Source organism: Pollicipes pollicipes, unplaced genomic scaffold (assembly GCF_011947565.3).
Source record: "Pollicipes pollicipes isolate AB1234 unplaced genomic scaffold, Ppol_2.1 Scaffold_5724;HRSCAF=6776_pilon_pilon_pilon, whole genome shotgun sequence".
Taxonomy (NCBI): domain Eukaryota; kingdom Metazoa; phylum Arthropoda; class Thecostraca; order Pollicipedomorpha; family Pollicipedidae; genus Pollicipes; species Pollicipes pollicipes.
Genome location: NW_023596746.1, coordinates 50,205,382 through 50,223,784, shown reverse-complemented (window position 1 = coordinate 50,223,784; position 18,403 = coordinate 50,205,382). Strand labels below are relative to the sequence as shown.

Below are 18,403 nucleotides of genomic sequence, written 5' to 3'. Positions count from 1 at the left end.
GACCATAATCCAGATGTGTTTGCAATTGCACTAAAACCAAACAGAATAGTTCAAAATGTAAGGGGCTTCTACCCCCTTGGAAAAGGTTATATCTACCTTACCCCCTGGAATCGACCTCATTTGGGATCAATTTATAAATATCGAATCAAATGGATTGTGTTCTGCACCCATGACTGATAATTAATTTTTGGTCCTGATGGGAAAAATAGCCACTTTCCAGCACGCAAGGAGGTTCGACAATATAGACCGCAATGCTGGTTAGACGAAGATACTGGGCGGTCCTTGAAATATATTACGGAAATATATACTTGTTAAACCTAACATCCTCCAGTTGGTTTAGCGTTCGTTTCATTACACTGGGCACGCTCGCTTAACCTGACGTCCTAGTAGATGAGACAGCCGATTATTTTCAGCTCGGGAATTCAAAATAACAGAAACCAGGTGACTTGTTCCTGTGACAAATTACCTGTCTTCTTAACACCCAAAGCATCCTTCTCCCTCAAACATTCATCACCAAATAAAAAATGTCGGCTGGACCAACACAATTCGAGACCAGTGGCCACTATAGGTCATACCAAGCAAGGAAGCCAATAATAAACCGTGAACTGAATAAACCATGACGTGATTAAACCTGAACTGAGTCAACATTAACCAGAACCAATCTTGATCTCTGTTTTGATTTGATGTGCGAGATCACCTGCTTTCGTTTCATGCATGGTGCCAGTGTCTTCTGAGTAATTATTTCTATAATTTTTAAGCTACTTTTTTACAGGTTGTGGCGCCATCAGTCACGTGGCAGATGTACACTAGCGATTCTCGGATAAGATTGGCTATGGATGTCGACTACCGTTTGATTTATTTCAATCCGACGCAGAAATCCTGAGACAGCAGAGTTACTTTCTCCACTTGCACAACTCGGCGTTCGCGATTGGAAAATGCGCCGCCGGTACCGTGCGAAACCATTATCAGGTTAGCAGCTGACAGTCGTTCATGAGGGCACCTTCAGACCTTCAGATTTTCGGAGACGTTGTTGAAGTAATAGCGGCCGTTCTCATGATGGCGGTTTCAAGAGGCAGCAACAGAGAAGTGTATTAGAATCTGACTACAAATGCTTGAAAATAGCGTGAAATGGAACTAAACAAGAACTGAAAGTCTATGGCAACTAAATTGTGCAAAATAGATGGGAATCATCACTGAATAAAACCGTCACTAAATTTCGCACGGAAGCACTTCCCGTCTGAGACAAGACTTGTGGGAAGAGCTAGTATATCTCAAAACGCTCGCTGAATGATATTGCAATTGCGCTGGCTGAGGTGGCATTTTTTTGCGCCACGTGAGGCTTAGCTATGTATGGTTTTAACTTTGTAATCATATAATATGTCAGGTTATGAATAAATCTCCTAGTTTTCAAAGGTTCACACGATACCATATTGGGGCCTCGCTGATCCGTTATCAAATACCATATCTAATCTAGTGACTTAGTTTGAGAAAAGTCTACCCCTTTTCGACATTGTGAGCGGGGTGGCTGAAAAATGAGCAGGCTTACGATAAACCAGGGGCAGTTAGTTTCAATGGCTGGCTTGGCAACTGGCATGGTGGCGGGGACTGGACGTTCCGACCAAGGACCATTATGTGGGGAAAGTCATGGTCATGGTCCTTTTTAAGACTTCACACGCAGTGGCTATTCAGAATCTTGTCAAGGGCACACGCAAGCACCGAATTAAACAAAGAACGTGCTGCAGTGCAATGCAGTGCAATCCATGCTCAGGGCCGGCAACAAAAGCATTGAGTTTGAAAAGACACGTTCTTTCGTAAAAATGAATGATTGGCGAGCCCATGCGAGACTAGATCCCAGCATTCCGGTTGCCACGGCACAGACCTCTCTCAGCGACACCCGGGGACGTCTGACAAACATGGCCTTAATGACAGCGGGCACACATTGTTGGTCAGGGCTGTTTGCACTTGAAGTCAGTCACACTGGCGCGCCATCTCCTCCTGTATACGTCGGCCGAACAAGTCCTGCGCCTGAGCAATAACGCTCTGAGCTTTGGTACTTTGGGACTTCCATGGCAGGTGTTGGTCGAGGAGAACTTTGAGAATCGTTGCAGTTTTGCATGGGGATATTTCGAGCCTGAAAGTATGATCTGAAAGCTTTTGGTCATTTCTAAAGTATGCTCGATGCATAAAATGGTTAAATGCATACTGTTAGCTTCATCGTTAAGCTATTGGCCGAAACCAATTTTGGGGATGGAAATGTACTTTTCGACTCGCACCTTAAAATTGGAAAAGCTGACAACAATACAGAGGAATGGTCGAGGAGCTGGGCATTGTCAACGTACGCTGGGATGCGGATGTGAGTGAGAAGAGAGGAAAGGTTGCTGAACATAAGAAAGAGGATTGGTCCGACGATGGATCCCTGAGCTAGTCCTCGGGTTGGGGGACAGGAGTGGAGAAGTCACCACCCTCAGTTTGTTCACGATCGTGCATGTAGCTCCAAAACCGCGCTAACCGCACGCCGTACCATTCAAGTTTGTCTGGAAGCACAACATGGTCAGCGCTGTCGGACGCTTTAGCCAAGTCTAGCGTCAAAGAACACAGTTTCACTACTATTGATCGTTTTTGAAATATTGCAGCGGCATCTAGTATGGCGTTCTTTGTGGAATGCTGCCGTCGATTTGCTTATTTGGGGGGGAGAAAGTGAATAATTTTGGATGATATACGGCACAAGTTGAACTGCCGCTATCTTTTCGGCGATTTATGAGAACACCGACAAAATCGATATTTGATCTAAAAATCACAAAGTTAGTGACAGAAAGTGGAACACGACGCTGATAGTGATGCTGATAAGCTTAATAAGGTACCTTATATTATCTTCAATCACATAACGCAGCATTGTAACTTTCATTGTTTATACGTGCTTTGCGATCTCTTTAATTTTTGCAATGTACACCCATTGCCATGCCCGGAAAGCTGTAGACAATACTTCGCTGCGTACAGTTAGTAAGGGACAGTATCGGGTCTTCAATGCATCGGAGATGTTCTTGCAAAATCCACATTTTTGTGAGGCCTTTGTTATAAAATGGATGTTTCTTGATCAAGGGAAACACAGACCTAATGGCCGATGGTTGGCGCCTTCGACTCAAGCGTTTGTGATCCGGGTTTGACTCCCGGTTGTGTCATGGCCCTGGGTGATAATATGGCCGCGGCAGTTGCTGACACCTCATAAAAGGGCCTGTAACATCGCGTATCGCGTTCCATTACACATATGCATATTATTATATTGGCTGCTGTTATTCTGCATTGTGAGCAATACTTATTGCGATAAAATTATATTAAACCCAACCATAAGCTCGTTAAAATAAGGTACACCGTAGGTACATTGCACGTAGGTAAGGTACACGCAGGTACAGGTGCATTGCTTCTGGAGCTGTTAAAGGTCGAACCACCGACGTTAGATACGGCTCATGGAGCTATTAGAGGCCGGACCGCGAGGGTTAGATGCGGCCCATGGAGCTGTTAAAGGTCGGGCCGCCGACGTTAGATACGGTCCATGGAGCTGTTAAAGGACGGACCGCCGACGTTTGATACGGCCCATGGAGCTGTTAAAGGACGGACCACCGACGTTAGATACGACCCATGTAGCTGTTAAAGGACGGACCGTCGACGTTAGATACGGCCCATGGAGCTGTTAAAGGACGGACCGCCGACGTTAGATACGACCCACGGAGCTGTTAAAGGACGGACCGCCGACGTTGGATACGGCCCATGAACCGAAAAGCCACCGCTATTTTGTTAACAATCCGTGGCGCCGCAAGTTCGGTTTTTGTGTCATCCACAATGCAATTCTGTAGCAATGGTTTCGTGGAATTACCTACCCTGATCCTAAAAATATGATCATACCTATTCTGATCTCACTCCAATCAGTCTGGTCTTGATGTGTCCACGCGTATTCGTATGCCTGTGTTCCCAATAGCTGGTGCACGTCGTTTAGACCTCAAAGTGCCTCCTAAGCACAGCCTAGCGCGAATCCTGATGTTACTACCCGGATTGTGCTATTCCCGTTCATTAAAGAAACAAATCGTCAACGGTCTTTCCAGGAGAAAGTCGCCTTTGCCGACTAGGAGGTCTCCATTCCGCGCAATGCCCCGATACGCCCGAACGTGTTAGATTGACACTGTCCATACCGACCTTGAGATCTTCGTTCTGTGCAATGCCCCGACACGCCCTGGCCGTGTCAAATTGACTCTTTGGTCAGTACCAAGTGGACCTTTCCGCGTGAGCCGGGCTAAACTTTCACGACCTCAAGTGTTCGAATATGCTCCATTACTGCGCAAGAAAAGCAGCTTCCTTTATCACATTCCTTCCTATTCCCAGCCCATTCATGCATGCATGCATAAATGTCCTTTCCTCTATGCCCATGAACCGCAGTAGCGGTTCTCCACATATTTTCTCCGATATGCTGAGTTCGCCTTCAAGCAATTCCACCGTACGGCCATATGCCTTAAATATTGTCCGTCCTGAGCGACACATCATGGATATGGCACATTAGAGACTGCAACGGCTAAGGCTTGATTGAAGTTTTATACGGGTCTGGTGCCAAGCATTAATCAGTAAGCCAAAGTCTTACCCGCGGCCACCATCAGGAAAGTTGTATGTTTTCAGACATGACATGATGAAGACGACAGGGAAAAAGGTAGCTCTGCACCCAATCTGTAAAAGGGTGTTGTGTGGGAAGAATGAACAATTTTTCAGGGCCCTCCCAATTTTCCTTTGACGACAAAGCCCCTCAGATAATATAGAGACTGTTCTTACAGCGAACGTGATCAGGAAGAACTTCAGATATTCCGTGTTTAACTGCGAAGGGCAGCTGCTGCCACATTGTTGGTTTCGATATGGGGATTTCTTTGAGGCGAAAATGTCTTTAATTTGCCCAGAGTGGTTCAATTTAGGCTTTTAATTTTTTGGATGGACGGATCTCTGCTTGACATGATCAAAATTCGAGGTTATGTTAAACATGATCTGTACTTCTAATGACGATACAAACTTATGGGCTTTTCAATGCGGATTATCACCAGCATATAATTAATACTTATGACAACGGTTCATGTAGGCAAGGTAGGCCATGGATTGTTGGCTTAACATCCCCATGTCCCTGTCTGTTCATATTAGCGAGTTCTTATGCTCAAAATAATGAGCTCCAGCTTACGAAGAGTTCCTCGTGAAGGGACGTTGTCAAGGAAACGGAAGTTGTCGAGAAAACTTGACATTTCGAAGATGTGGCAATGGCCGCGAGTGAGCAAGGTAAAAAAGCCAAACCGAAAACATTCACAAACCAAAGCATGTGAAATATAAAAAAATTTCGAATATGTAGCCATGCATTTAAAAAATGTTAAAACACCCGAGCCCTCACATGGTAAGCCCCAATACACGGTACTACGCCAAGGGCTGCACGAGTCACGAGAAGCTACGCCGGAGGGTTTCGCTACATCTTTAACCGCCTATGTTTCGTGAAGACCTTAACGTTGTCCATGTATCAGATGCGAAAGCGATGTTTCTTTTGCTGGCGATTCATCAACGTTGAGTGATGCTCTTTTGAATCTGTGCTTTGGCTTCGGTATGATCAATACTTGTTTACACGCCTGATCTCTGATCGGCATCGCCCGCGGTATCTCACCAGCCGCAGCTGTCTGTCAGGAACTTTAGGACTCCCTTTTTCTCAGGTTGTATTCATCAGACTACATAAATCAATGACAACTGGTAAACCTGGTCATTATGCATTGGAACAGGCTAGTCTGAAACGTCACTGCAGAATTTTCGTTGATGGTCACGTATGATATCGCACAAATCTTTAAAATTGCCTGGCCACTTAGCTAATCAGCACCGTGATAATGGTCCCGCAGCTTTTAAAGTGACGCTGTGCAAAACTTTTCCTCTTCACCGGCCGAAATTATCATGTTGTTAATGAATGTCGAGGATAAACGTCATGCCATGTCATATCATGCGTATACGTCATATATTTGATTATATTGAGCATAATTGGGTCAATTCATAACGATTGAGCTATTACCTGACCCTCATCGACTCACATGGTCGCATTAGAGGTCGTGCGACGATAAAGCATTATGTGTTCTCCCACCCAGTCCACTCACAAACTACATTCAACGCATGCACACATAATAGATAGCCAAGTTTGTTAAATTACGTTACAAATCCTTCTTTAGAATCGACACTTTGAGACGTTTGGCTGACCTTGAGTGATGACATGCATGTTGTACTGCTTCATCGTGTGATACGTAAACTGTCCGTTTCAATGGTTGTTTTTCACACCATGAGGCTAGGTTTGTATTTATATTTGCGAAAAGCATTCCATACTGTTAGCGTAAAACTTCTACGCAAATTTCATAGATTTGGTGTTCGACGAAAATCTCATAAAATTCTTAATTTTTATCTATCTGACAGAACTCAGTGTATCAAAATGAGGAATTAGCTACCTTTGTTCAAAAACGTAACAAGGGGTGTCCCCAGGGATTAATTTCGGTGCGATTCTGTTCATTATGTACATAACTGACTTTCCTAAATGAACCAATAGCATGGTCCTCCTCTTCTACGCTGATGACTCTTCGACTATTTTCAAGAATAAAGGTATCGTGGAGCTCAAAACAATGTCAATGCACTTTTGCTTCTAATAACTTTTTGGTTTAGTGCAAACTGTCTTTAATTTGGTGCATCAAAAACATTAGCACAGCACTATGCTACCCTTTTACCTCATTTCCAACTAATTTACAGCTTAACGACTCACGTACTGAAGTGAAAACAAATCCAATACCTTGGTGTACTCCTTCACAAACCTCTTGAATTTATGCTTTACATTAATCATGTTACATGCTCATGGAAACATTGGAATAATTAGTAGGATTGGGTACTTCACTGACAGCACGTCACATTCGCTGTATAACAATTAATTTTTTTCTCATTTGCTCATCGAATTGTCACAAATCATCTGCACGAACTATTTGGGCTCGTGATCAACACGTTGAACCGACATGATCTTTGCTTGTGATCCGATAACACGTTGTCTCGTATGATTGACCCTGATCGCCTGGAGACCAAACCAGTTGATGTATCGCATCAGTAGAGCCCAAAAACAAGAAAGGAAAGCTAGACTCGAAACTGTCGGAACTTTCTTCAAATGGTCCGACAACGCTGCAGACCCCACTGTATGCGATAATCTCCGTTATATTTGGAAACATCTGCTGTTGTAAAATCTATTGCTGGACAGATCCGGACTATGCGTTAGGACTGCCTGGAACGATGCAGGGGCCCTTCTAGAAAATTGGCAGCGGCCTGTTTTGCAGAGGTTGTACCTGTTTAGCAACGGTTGTTGCATATTTCCTGAACAAATCATCTACTTTTGTCGCGCTAGTTAACGGATTTTTTTGCCTCCACGCTCACATCCAGAGAGGGTAGAGAGTGGTTCGCATAATTATTACTGGTGTGGGGCGTGCACTTCCATCATGATCCCAGTTATTTAAAGCATAACCCACGCAATGTTGGTATGAACAGATGAAAGCGACATTTTTGCACATCTCTAGCACGGTCATTTAGCAGTAAATGCGATGTGATGTCAATACAAAGCGTTTTATCTCACCCCTGTTCACCGATCAGTATGCTAAGTCGGAGGTGCAACGGACAATGTAAGAGACCTACACCAATGATGCTCGGCCCCTTACCTAAAAGCCGCTGTTCTCCACAGCAGCAGGAAGCCCTAGATAAATCCTTGGCATGTCGCTGCAACGTCCTCCGTTTACAGCTCAGCTCAGCTCAGGTATCAGCTCAGGTATCAGCTCAGGTATTTACGGCTCAGGTATCCGCAAACAATAATCCTCCTACATCGGCAGGGCTCCTTAACGGTATTACATCAAAACCTGACGATTAGCCACGTTCTTCTGGCCAGTCAGCATCTCACGACATGAACACAACCAACAGTAGCCCACAGCCTTGTACTGAACGCAATGCATTACCGCGTGGCGGGCATTCGAGCTCATCTGTCTCAAATGGCACGACGCTTTAAAACGCTGAGTAGCAAACTGATCATGTTCGCCGCAAGATGCTGCGGCCAGCTGCGATTCTTACGACTAGTAATAGGTCTAGTTTTTTGGCATGTTATTCTGTTTAGTACGTGAAGTAAATTTTGGCTGAAAAAAAATCTACGAAAGCACTGATCTGAGGGGCATTGGAAAAAAAGCTGTCACCAGCCATTTGTGAGGTCGGCAGTGATATAGCATAGTTTGTAGTATTTCCTCTCACCTACTAAAAACTATCCTGATTAAAGCTGCCATGTTTACCAGCATCTTATCGCTCAACTTGTTCATACAACGAAACGTCAACGTTTTGACATGTGCTCTATACATGCTCACGCTGCAAGCGTTAGCGAGTACAGACCAGTGTTAAACTTTGAGTTTCGTCTAGCTGGTATGGTTTGTTGTAACATGGTTTGGTCTATCGAAACATCTTTGCGTTTTCGCAATTTTGTCACCAATTGCCCCGAAAAAGCGTTAGCTTTTGTCACCGATCATATCCGGTAAATCAGACGTTTTTTACTCCTGCAGTTACATTACAACTAAAAAGGGACGAACCACACAAAACAGGGTTAAATAAAACGCAATGCGTCATGAACGTCCTAAATCTTAAAACTGGAACTGTGTTCGTTTCGGGTGTTCCATTCGCACAACTTCTATTTGCTGGTCGTGCCAAAAATATCGGTCGCTGGACGCTGGTCTAACCCTCCCCGGAGGAATTCTTGACATGCGTTGCGTCGACGTCCTGCTTTACCTCTGGAACTAAAGGTATTGTATCAATAAGCAACGACCCTCCTAGATCGGCGGGCCTTTCTCAAGCTACTGCCAGGGAAGCCCTCCAAGGTAGATCCTGGGAAGAGCCGTACGGCGCCCTAAAGAAACCGACCATTAGTTTCACTGTTGAAGCCGGTGAGCTGAGCTTCTCACGACACGAACACAACCAGCGGCGGCTAAGACAGCGGTACATACGGCCTCGCACTGAACCGACTAACCCAGTTCACAACCGCATCGCCAGCATTCAAAGCTATCTGTCTCAAACGGCACGAGGTGCTTAGTAGACCGACCATGTCCGTCATAAGATACAGAGGAAAGCTGTCATTCCCACAGCTGGTAATAAATGTAGTTATTTCGTGTTTTATACCGTCTGGTATCTGGTTCGAATCTCGGCTGAAAAATATATGAAAAACACTGATCTGAGGGGCATTGGAAAAGTACTGTGTCCTCACTGGATTGTGGCGTCAGTATTGAAAATGTATGTTTTTAGGCCCTATTCGGATGGAAACTATTGCAATTGGAAGCATCTGATGACGCAACTCGCTCATACAGCGAAACTTTGATGTTCCAACATATAGTCTACACAGGCTTAAGCTGCAGGCATTAGAAAGTACAGACCTATCTGAAGCATCGTGCGTCGCCTTACTAGGATGTTCTGTTATAATTTGTTTTAGTTTCTGCGATTTCGAGCCCAAATAGCTTTTAAAAATGGCCGTTGCCACAGATTACACTCAGTAAAGCGTGAGTTTTTCATCCCTGGTTTTGCACGCCGCACGGTGACGCAGCGCGGCTGGCCCACTTGAAAACGGACAAAAGTGTACACCGACAAATCTTTTAAGCGAAGCTATCTCACCCGCATATTTTTACGACAAAATATATACGTAATACCTTATATTTTTACCACAAATTCATGTAAATGACATTCAAAACACCTAATGCGTTGCTTGCACATTTCACTGCGACAGTCATTTCGAATACTAAATAAAATGAAACGCTCTCAACGGAGTTTAATAGACGTACTAAAAACCCTTACGAATTAACACATTTCGACTCTAAGATCCATATTTTCCACCCAAGCTCACATATGTCATGTATAGTGCAAAAACTGTTAATGGCTTTTCAACCTCCCAGTGCTCGCCAAAAAAAGTTCAGAGATGCCTACATGGTCACGTTTAAATTCCCGAGCTCGCTTCGTATACTTAAACCAAAACAACCACTAAATCGCCAAATATGAGACATCCCGATTGATAAAGCCATTCCGTGAGATACGTTGCATGGGCTGCACAGTCGACTCCAGGTCAAGGTTGCCATAGCACTAAGCTGAGCTCGCCTACGGTGCCGATCGGCTCCGGCCTGCCAACCCTCGTGGAACAATCCACATTTGCTGAACCACGGACACCCGAGGTGACCATTGTCAGACGGACCAGCTGGGTCGATGCCAGAGCGTGTCTAACACAGCTATGCCATCGGAGCTGCTTTGCTATAGTCGGAAATGAGGGTAATTTGCACCTGCGAACACGGCAGATCGCTGCAGCTGCGGCATATTCTGCATACTTGCAGCGCATACCAGGCGCGCATGAGCTGCGGTCTGTGCGACTTGCTACGGCCTGCGTGGCTGTTATGTGCCCGTTTGGTGCGAGCTAGAATGTCGCGGATCCTTTTCCTCGTGCCAGCCGGTATCGCGTGGCAAAAATTACTCAAGGCGCATGCTCCTGAGAAGGTTGCATGCCGCAGGAAGCTTCGGAGCTTATAAAACACCTTGCCTTTATTTGTTAATGTCATCCCCTTATTCTTCGTTTCTCCCCTGTTCCGACCACAATGTCGTGGAGCACTGTTTCTGTGCGCACTCCCGCGGCTGCCGCCACACGGCGCACCCTGGGACCGGTGCGCCGCGATCGCCCCGCCCGGCGGCGGCGGCGTGCCGGCCCGCCGTGCCGACGGGCCGCGGACGCGTGTCCCGCCGTGGTCATCGTCTGAAGCCCGGCTTCCCGCCGTTGCAGTTGAAACAGGTGGAAGAGTACATGGGGTACAGGAAGCTGCCCCGCGACCTGCGGCAGCGCATCGCTGAGTACTTCGAGCACCGGTACCAGGGCAAGTTCTTCGACGAGGATATGATTCTCGGCGAGCTGTCGGAGCGGTTGCGAGAGGTGGGTGCCGCCGACGCCTGGACGCTCTCGGTTAGTAGAGTAGCTTTGCAGACGGTTCTCCAACATTCTGTATGTTTCAACTGCTAGTTCAGTTCTGTCTCAGTTTCGGCCATCGCCAACATTCCTCTATGTGTTTGTTATGCGTTGTAACCAGTGGACAATGATGTTTGGGCATGGGAACTTGTCAAATGCTGCTTTACAGTGGTTTTAACAAAGACAACTAATTTGGCATAGTGAAGTTACAAAACTATGCTTATTTCACTAGTCCAGCTATGGATCTGCGTGTCTGGAGGTGAAAGTCGATTTTGGCTTGCTCCAGGATGTGCCTAATTAGGTTTACCTACAAGCAACATGATCAGTCGTAGATCTTGATTGGGCCTGCCAATAAGCGCGGCGATTAGCCAAAGGGAACCCAGAGATAAAAATCTTACATGAATGATTGATCACGCAATCCTCTTTCTTGCGTAATTTCCCCGCGCTTTGAAAGCACCTGACTATATGTGGGGGTTTGACGAGATTAGAATCATTAACAAGCAAGCCCACCCAACGTAACGGTGCATGTGTGTCATCGTGTATTTGCAAAAGTGGATGATGTGTGCAGGGTTTTCCGCATATCAGAGTTCTGTTTCCCTCTCCTGGAGCATCGTGCGGGGCTGACGCATCTGCACTTTCATACCAACGGCGCCGCTGAGAACGAAAGAAAGGATCCCGCTGAGGGCGGGCGCCGTCTAACAAGAGCCGCCCTGGTCCCAAGCTGAGCACTCTCTAGCTCGGCATTCTACCGACACCCGACCAAAGGCGGCTGGCCGGGTCTGATTCCTCTCCGGGAGCTCCTTGGGATTTTACAGTCGTGGTTTGCGTCATTCTTTACATACATAGGATTGATTTTGATAGCAGCGGTGGTTGAAGGACCAGGCTGGTCAAAAGACGTTCAGATCAATACCTCGAGTACCATTGAAACGTGTCTCGGTATTGACACGCGGTTATTCGGTACCGTAACGAAAAACAACTTCGTGTTATCATATCCAGCATCGTGCTGCCAGATGCACCGCGTATGCCTTCGATTATGAGCTAGTATACCGCCATGCTACCGTTACGTAATGAGTACGGTGCCGGCGATTGTGTCACGGTCACGTGACGGCCCGTGACGTGCCGCCTCCGACTGATGACGTGCCCGTGTCCCGTGTAGGAGGTGTGTTTCCACAACTGCCGCAACCTGGTGGAGTCGGTGCCGTTCTTTATGAACGCTCACCAGACGTTTGTGGCCGACGTGGTGACTAAGCTAAAATACGAGGTGTTCCAGCCAGGTGGGGTGGCGGGCGGCGCCGCGGCGCCAGGGCGCGCCGGCCAGCCGCAGTCGCTGGCGCATGCTCTCACCCTCATGTCTCGCTCTCTCGCTCTCCGTGTACAGCACCTGTGGCCGCCTCCGCTGCCGGCACCGCTTTCATCGTGCCCCGGTCACCCGGCCTGCGCCGTGCCCACCCCGCCGTGTTGTCCCCGCCCGCAGACACCACACTCGCGCCCACACTGCGCGCGGCCACCGGCGTCACAGCGGCCAGGCTCGGACGGAGGCTAGCTGCCGAGGCCAGTCTAGGGACCAGGCTGGTGCACTGGCTGCTGGCAGTGGGTTTAGGGTGGCTTGAAGAGGGAGTTTTCGACAGAGCACCGAGTTTGAAATTCCGTACCGAAGCTTGTGACGGGCGCACGGCAAACAGCTGCTCTGAATGGGAGCAGTCCGGCCTGGCACTAACGGGACCTCCCATCGCGACACCAGACTGTGAACACCAGCCGCAGACTAAGCATCCCAGCGCTAACTGAGCCTCCTCCTGTCCAGGACGTCATCAACTATAACTGCCGGGCGCTGGTCGCGTCCGTGCCGTTCTTTGCCAACGCCGACCCCCAGTTTGTGACCGATGTGGTCACAAAGCTGGCCTACGAAGTGTTCCAGCCAGGTCAGAGCCGGTTGCATCGGCCGCAGCCCTGCGCTGGCTGCCGTGGCGCGTGTGGCTGTGCTGTCTAGAGTAGTGGGGCGGGGCGACCCCGCATGGCCCGGCGGTCCGGCCGAGCAGCCGCCGCTGGGCGCCCCTCCCCGCCACCGGCCCAGCCCTGACCCAGCCCTGGTCAGAGGAGTGGTGTGTGGTCTGGCTGGTGCCTAGAGTAGGGAATGCGCAGCCGGCATCTGGCCAAGCGTCCAGATGCACCATGCTGTGACGGGCTGTAGAGTGTAGAGCGCCGTGACCCGTGACCGGCTTCTGTATCATACATGGCACGCGGTCCAGAAGTAAATATGCGGTAAGTTTGTCCCATAGCCCAGAACTTATTGCTTATCAGCCGAATTAAGTGAACATACAGGTACGCACTGTATATTAGAAAAAAACAGCAACAATATTACCTCGGAAATGAATGCACGTAAATACGGTTTTAAGAAAGCAGCATCCTGTTTGTATAACATTCCGAACGGGTTTGAAGCACGACAGAACAAGTTGCTCATTACTGATTATATACATTATACATACATTACATACATTACAAGCTGCTTTAACACGCGCCCGAGCGACCGGCTGGATACCCTTTGCACGGGTGTGGGCGTGGGTGGGGGGTCAGTTTGACCCCCTGAGATCTCGGAAACTAAGAAAACTAAAGACACCAAATTTACAGCGTGTGTTAACCTGTACGTGAACTCACTCACGTCAAACTTTGATTTTGCTAGGTCATGGCCTTCGGGTCAAATGAGGTAAAAAGGTAAAATTCCAGGTTAGTCTACAAAGTGCCCCACAGAACTTAAATAAGTGTTTGTGAGCAAGAAGTCACATGCTTATTTAAGGTCAGTGGCCTTATTTGACCTTTTGAAGACCATGGTGACCAAATCATACAAGTCTGCTCTGAGTTTGGCATTTGAATAAGAGACAAGGTTTCGCTAGGCAGTATGTTTCTAAAAACAAAATGATGACCTGGAGCATTTTAGGTCAATGACCTATTGTGACCCCTGAGAAGTTCACGGAAGATGTATAAAGTATTTCCTGCCATCAGTAAATTCGGAATGAGCACCAGAAGATATCCCATGCAAGCACTAGAGTAATAAAACAGGCTGGTCTTGACCTTGGTCTGACCTTCATATCAGCCCTTAGGTCAACTTAATTGGCTCGTTCAATATTTTTGGTGCCTAAGAAAGCATCTCAGAGATGTATGACTTCGTCTAACACTCCGTTGTTGCATCAGATTGAACGATTCCCTAGAAATTGACTTCGCTGAAACCATTTCCTGACTTTGACATGCCATAGGTCAGCGACCGTACAATGTACATCTAATTTCTTGACAACAAGCGATCCGCTTTTCAACTATCTAGAGGTACGCAAAATTTAGCGCGGCTACGCTGCGCCGTTCGGAAACCATTCTGGAAAAACCTTCGGGGGGTCAATGTGACCCCCGAAGGATTTTCCGGAATGGTTTCCGAACGGCGCAGCGTAGTCGCAGCACATTTTGCATAGCTGTAGACAATTGAACAGCGGATCGCCTGGCATTAAAAAATGTAGCCGTACTTTGTAAGGTCGCTGGTCTATGGCGGGTCAAAATCAGACCAAGGTGTCTGCGGAGGCAATTTCTAGAGAATCGTTTAATCCGATCCAACAACGGAGTGTTCAACGGCGACGTACAGCTCTGAGATGCTTTATTAGGCAACATAACGAATGAATGAACAAATTACACTGGCCTAGGGTCAAGAATAAAGGTCAGACCAAGGTCAAAACCAACCTGCTCTATTACTCTAGAGCTTGCTGCATGGAGAAGTTTCTGGTGCTCATTTGGAAAATATCGAAAATAGAAACGCACTATACACCTCCCATGGACTTCTTGAACGCCAGAACAGGCCACAGACCTAAAATGACTCAGGTCAACTTTTTTAGGAACATGCTGCCAAGCGTAACCTTTGTTGCTGATTCAGATGCAAAACTCAAGGCGTTCTTGCATGATTCTGGTCAAGATGACCTTCAAAACGTCAAACAAGGTCACTGACCTTAAATGAGCACGTGGCATTTTGCCTGGAACGGTTATCTAGTTTTTAAGAGCCCTTCGGACACCAACCTGGAATTTGACCTTGTTTGACTCTATTTCACCCGAAGGTCATGACCTAGCAGCCTCAATCTTTAACCAAAATGAATTTACGTACAGATCAACGCACCCTGTGAGTTTAGTGTCTCCAGCTCCCTTAGTTCCTGAGATCTCAGGGGGGAGGGGCAGACTGACTTCCCATCCGAGCGAAGGGTATCCAACCGGCCACCCGGGCGCGTGTTAAAGAACACAAAGCGTTTAAACACATGTGTTGAAACCGTATGCAAAAACCCCAGCTCCATCGGTTAAAACATCATCTTTCAATCGTACCCGTGGTCGAGCGTGTTGAGACCAAACTTAAAGTAAATGTTGATCTGTAGATAGTGGTATAATCAAGCGCCCCTGAATCATAAATTTCCCCTACTGGTGCTGACGTATTCTCGTTGAGCCCAAGCCAACCGCCAGTTTAAAGCTTCTTCACCATTTTGTGATGAGACGGCTGTGAGTGCTTCAGGGATATTACACGACCAACATTTCTTTCGGACCGCTGGTGTGCATAATTTGTTGACACGACTCAACTTCATAAGCCACTGTAGCTCCTTTAGCTTAATGCCACTAGTTTCCGTGCTGTCTAAATTCTGCGTTTTATTCTACTCTAGAAAAAAACGTTGTTTGCTTCTTGCGCCTTCCCTGGAAATCTCTCCAGTAACCTAGCAAGAGAGACGGAGAGATCATCGCTTAGGGTAGACTTCCCGGTGTCCTATGTGATAATAGATTATCTACAACAGGCTGTATACTTCCACCATCCATTGCGTTCGATTTAATTTACAATCTGTGTGTTGGCTGTCAATAGCTGCTTGAAAGCGTTGCCGGTCATCTGTTCATGTATGGCGACTGGTGATGGTGGCGATTAGTTAATATTTAGAACAATGGTGAGCGCCTCGTGTGACCCGCAAACTGAGCTCCCCGCAAATGATGACCATTTCTGCCTGGACATGATCAAGACTTGATATCTATATGCAGCTTGAGTATTGCATTGCACCTTGGAATTTCACTTCCGTGATCGCCACTTCCGCTACTTTTTAACAGGTGCCGCGGTGTCCATTGTCGCGCAGCCGTTTCTGGAAAGAATACAGTGGTGGTCATATCAGCACCTACAGGCCATTGTCCGAATGAGATCCTGGACCTTCCATATGGAAACTGAACAAGCCGTTAACTGGACCATTTGTTCCTGCACTCCCGTAATCTAACCAATTCGAAATTTAGCAGAGAATGAGGGTGTAGTTTTGTTCCCGTTTCGTTGGTCTGCGATTCGCTGATAAACAACAACCACATCCATTTGGTAAACCGCCACATTCATTTGGCGGAATAGTGCGGTCCTGTAGGCTCGGGCATTCATTCCCATATCCACTAGTTGACGTATCCTCTTCCTTTCATGGTATTTTCTGTTCTAAGAACATATCTGGCCTTTTCATTTCATACCGTATATTGTTACATCCTTCAAATAGATATTACCGTTAGCCTGACATTACAAACGGTATCGCTTTCAAGTCCAGCCTCTGCACAGCCAGGACCCTCATCCGAGACGCACTCCCCACCACAAAACGGCGCGTGGTTCTCAGTGACGTCATTTGTCGGCACGACCGCGCCGCTGGGTGTAGCACCAGACTGTCCCCTCCCCCACCGGTTTATCGGTGGGTGCAGGCAACGCTGCCGCCGAGTTACGGCGTCGGCTGCCGCCTCATGCACGGTACAGACTGGGATGAGGCCGAGCTGCAGCCGACGTGATAAGGTGGGACGCAGGGGCGGCGCGCGGCACAGCGCCACGCCGCTGCTGGGCCAGCGGCGGCACACTCCACATCCCCAACGTCTGGAAGTGGCTTGGTTACGTGGGGCGGGTTTGGTGCCTCAGGGCGACATCAAGGAAAGTTTTCATGTAATTACTGAGTTTTGTTCCAGGCCTTATACACCGGTTGGCCACCTCAGCGACAAGGATGCCGCTCCGCGACTGCCATCCCAGCTGGGTGTCATTTGTAGTTGGCCACATTCTGATGTCCCACTTATCGCCATCTGGGCCTGCACTCAACCATCGGCCTGGAGACGGCCAGATCTATACCTGGACGTGGTCTGAAACATTGATCACACCGTTCTATTAGTGTCCTGAGACCCTTGCCCTACGATGGATTGCTGACAGACCAGCCTACGCTGTCACCTGCCTGGACGTTGGTGGCCTGGAATCTCGTAGGCGGGTTCAGTGGTCTGCTGCCTGCGCACCGTCTAGCGTTTGGAGGAGGAATGGTGTAGAGAAACATTATCACTATTCTTTTGGTGCTTATTCACGGTGCACTTGGCGTTTAGCTGCCGCAGTCAGGGATTCATAAATGCAGTTGACAAAATGGTGGAATTTGTAATGAGCAGGTGTGGCATTTGCAGGGTTAATAAGGCATCAACACATGCATGTGCATGACTGGAGAATCTTGTCGGTATAGAGGAACGCTCTGGAAACCAGGCTAGAAATAAAAGAAAACGGAATAATGCCGTTCGCTCGGGCATTCATGGCTTAAGCCAGGCTTCCACAACGCGTTACTTAAACATTGGTCTGATAGGAACGATCACGAATGCATTGCATTGAAAATCCAGCAGAAACCAGCCGAATGACACCATCTGACATTAAGCACTGACATTCACATCCAGCTGCTTCGAGATCAGCAAGCATTTTGCGCAGCGAGCTGCTTCAGTGTCCGCGTGCCGTCGATCCTTGCTTTTCGCCTCTGTTTATGTCAGTGTGGGCCAGCATAACCCGCATGATATGCCTGGTCACTGTGTACACACTCGAGGCAAGTGAAAACAATGCGTTGGTTCATGCTGTGCTCGACTGCAGGGCTGCAGAAAGCTGTCACGCTAGCTTTTAAGTGCCATCAGTCTCGTCGGTGTGTTCTTTTCATGGTGAAGAGAAAACGCTGTTTGGCAATGTGAACGAATTGATGCTATTTCATACATGTGTTCAGTAGGGCGTCTGAATGCGGTATTCAAAGCTACACTATTTTAGTTCAGTTTCCAAGCTAGTCGTGCCAAGCGATTTCTGCAACCATTTCAGCTTGCAAATATGCTGATGAGGATTGCATGCTCCAGAGAAAGCATGCGATGTCTGAAATGTTACTGGTTGTTGTACTTTCAAATTGTTCTCGTTCGTGATGTTCTGTACACCCAGATTTGTGCTCTGCTTGGCAAATCCAAATATTGCTCATGTTTGTCGTGCACAATCACATTATTCGTGGACATGAACGAGGTCATCGTGCTCTTGTTTGTCAGCTGTTACGTTATTTTTCTAGGATATTAATTCGACTGCATTTGTAA

At 47.4% G+C, this 18,403-nt stretch overlaps 1 pseudogene; it reads left to right on the top strand.

The window, feature by feature from the left end:
- LOC119103149 (potassium/sodium hyperpolarization-activated cyclic nucleotide-gated channel 2-like) overlaps nt 1-18,403 on the top strand; it is a 45,494-nt pseudogene that overhangs the window by 23,965 nt on the left and 3,126 nt on the right.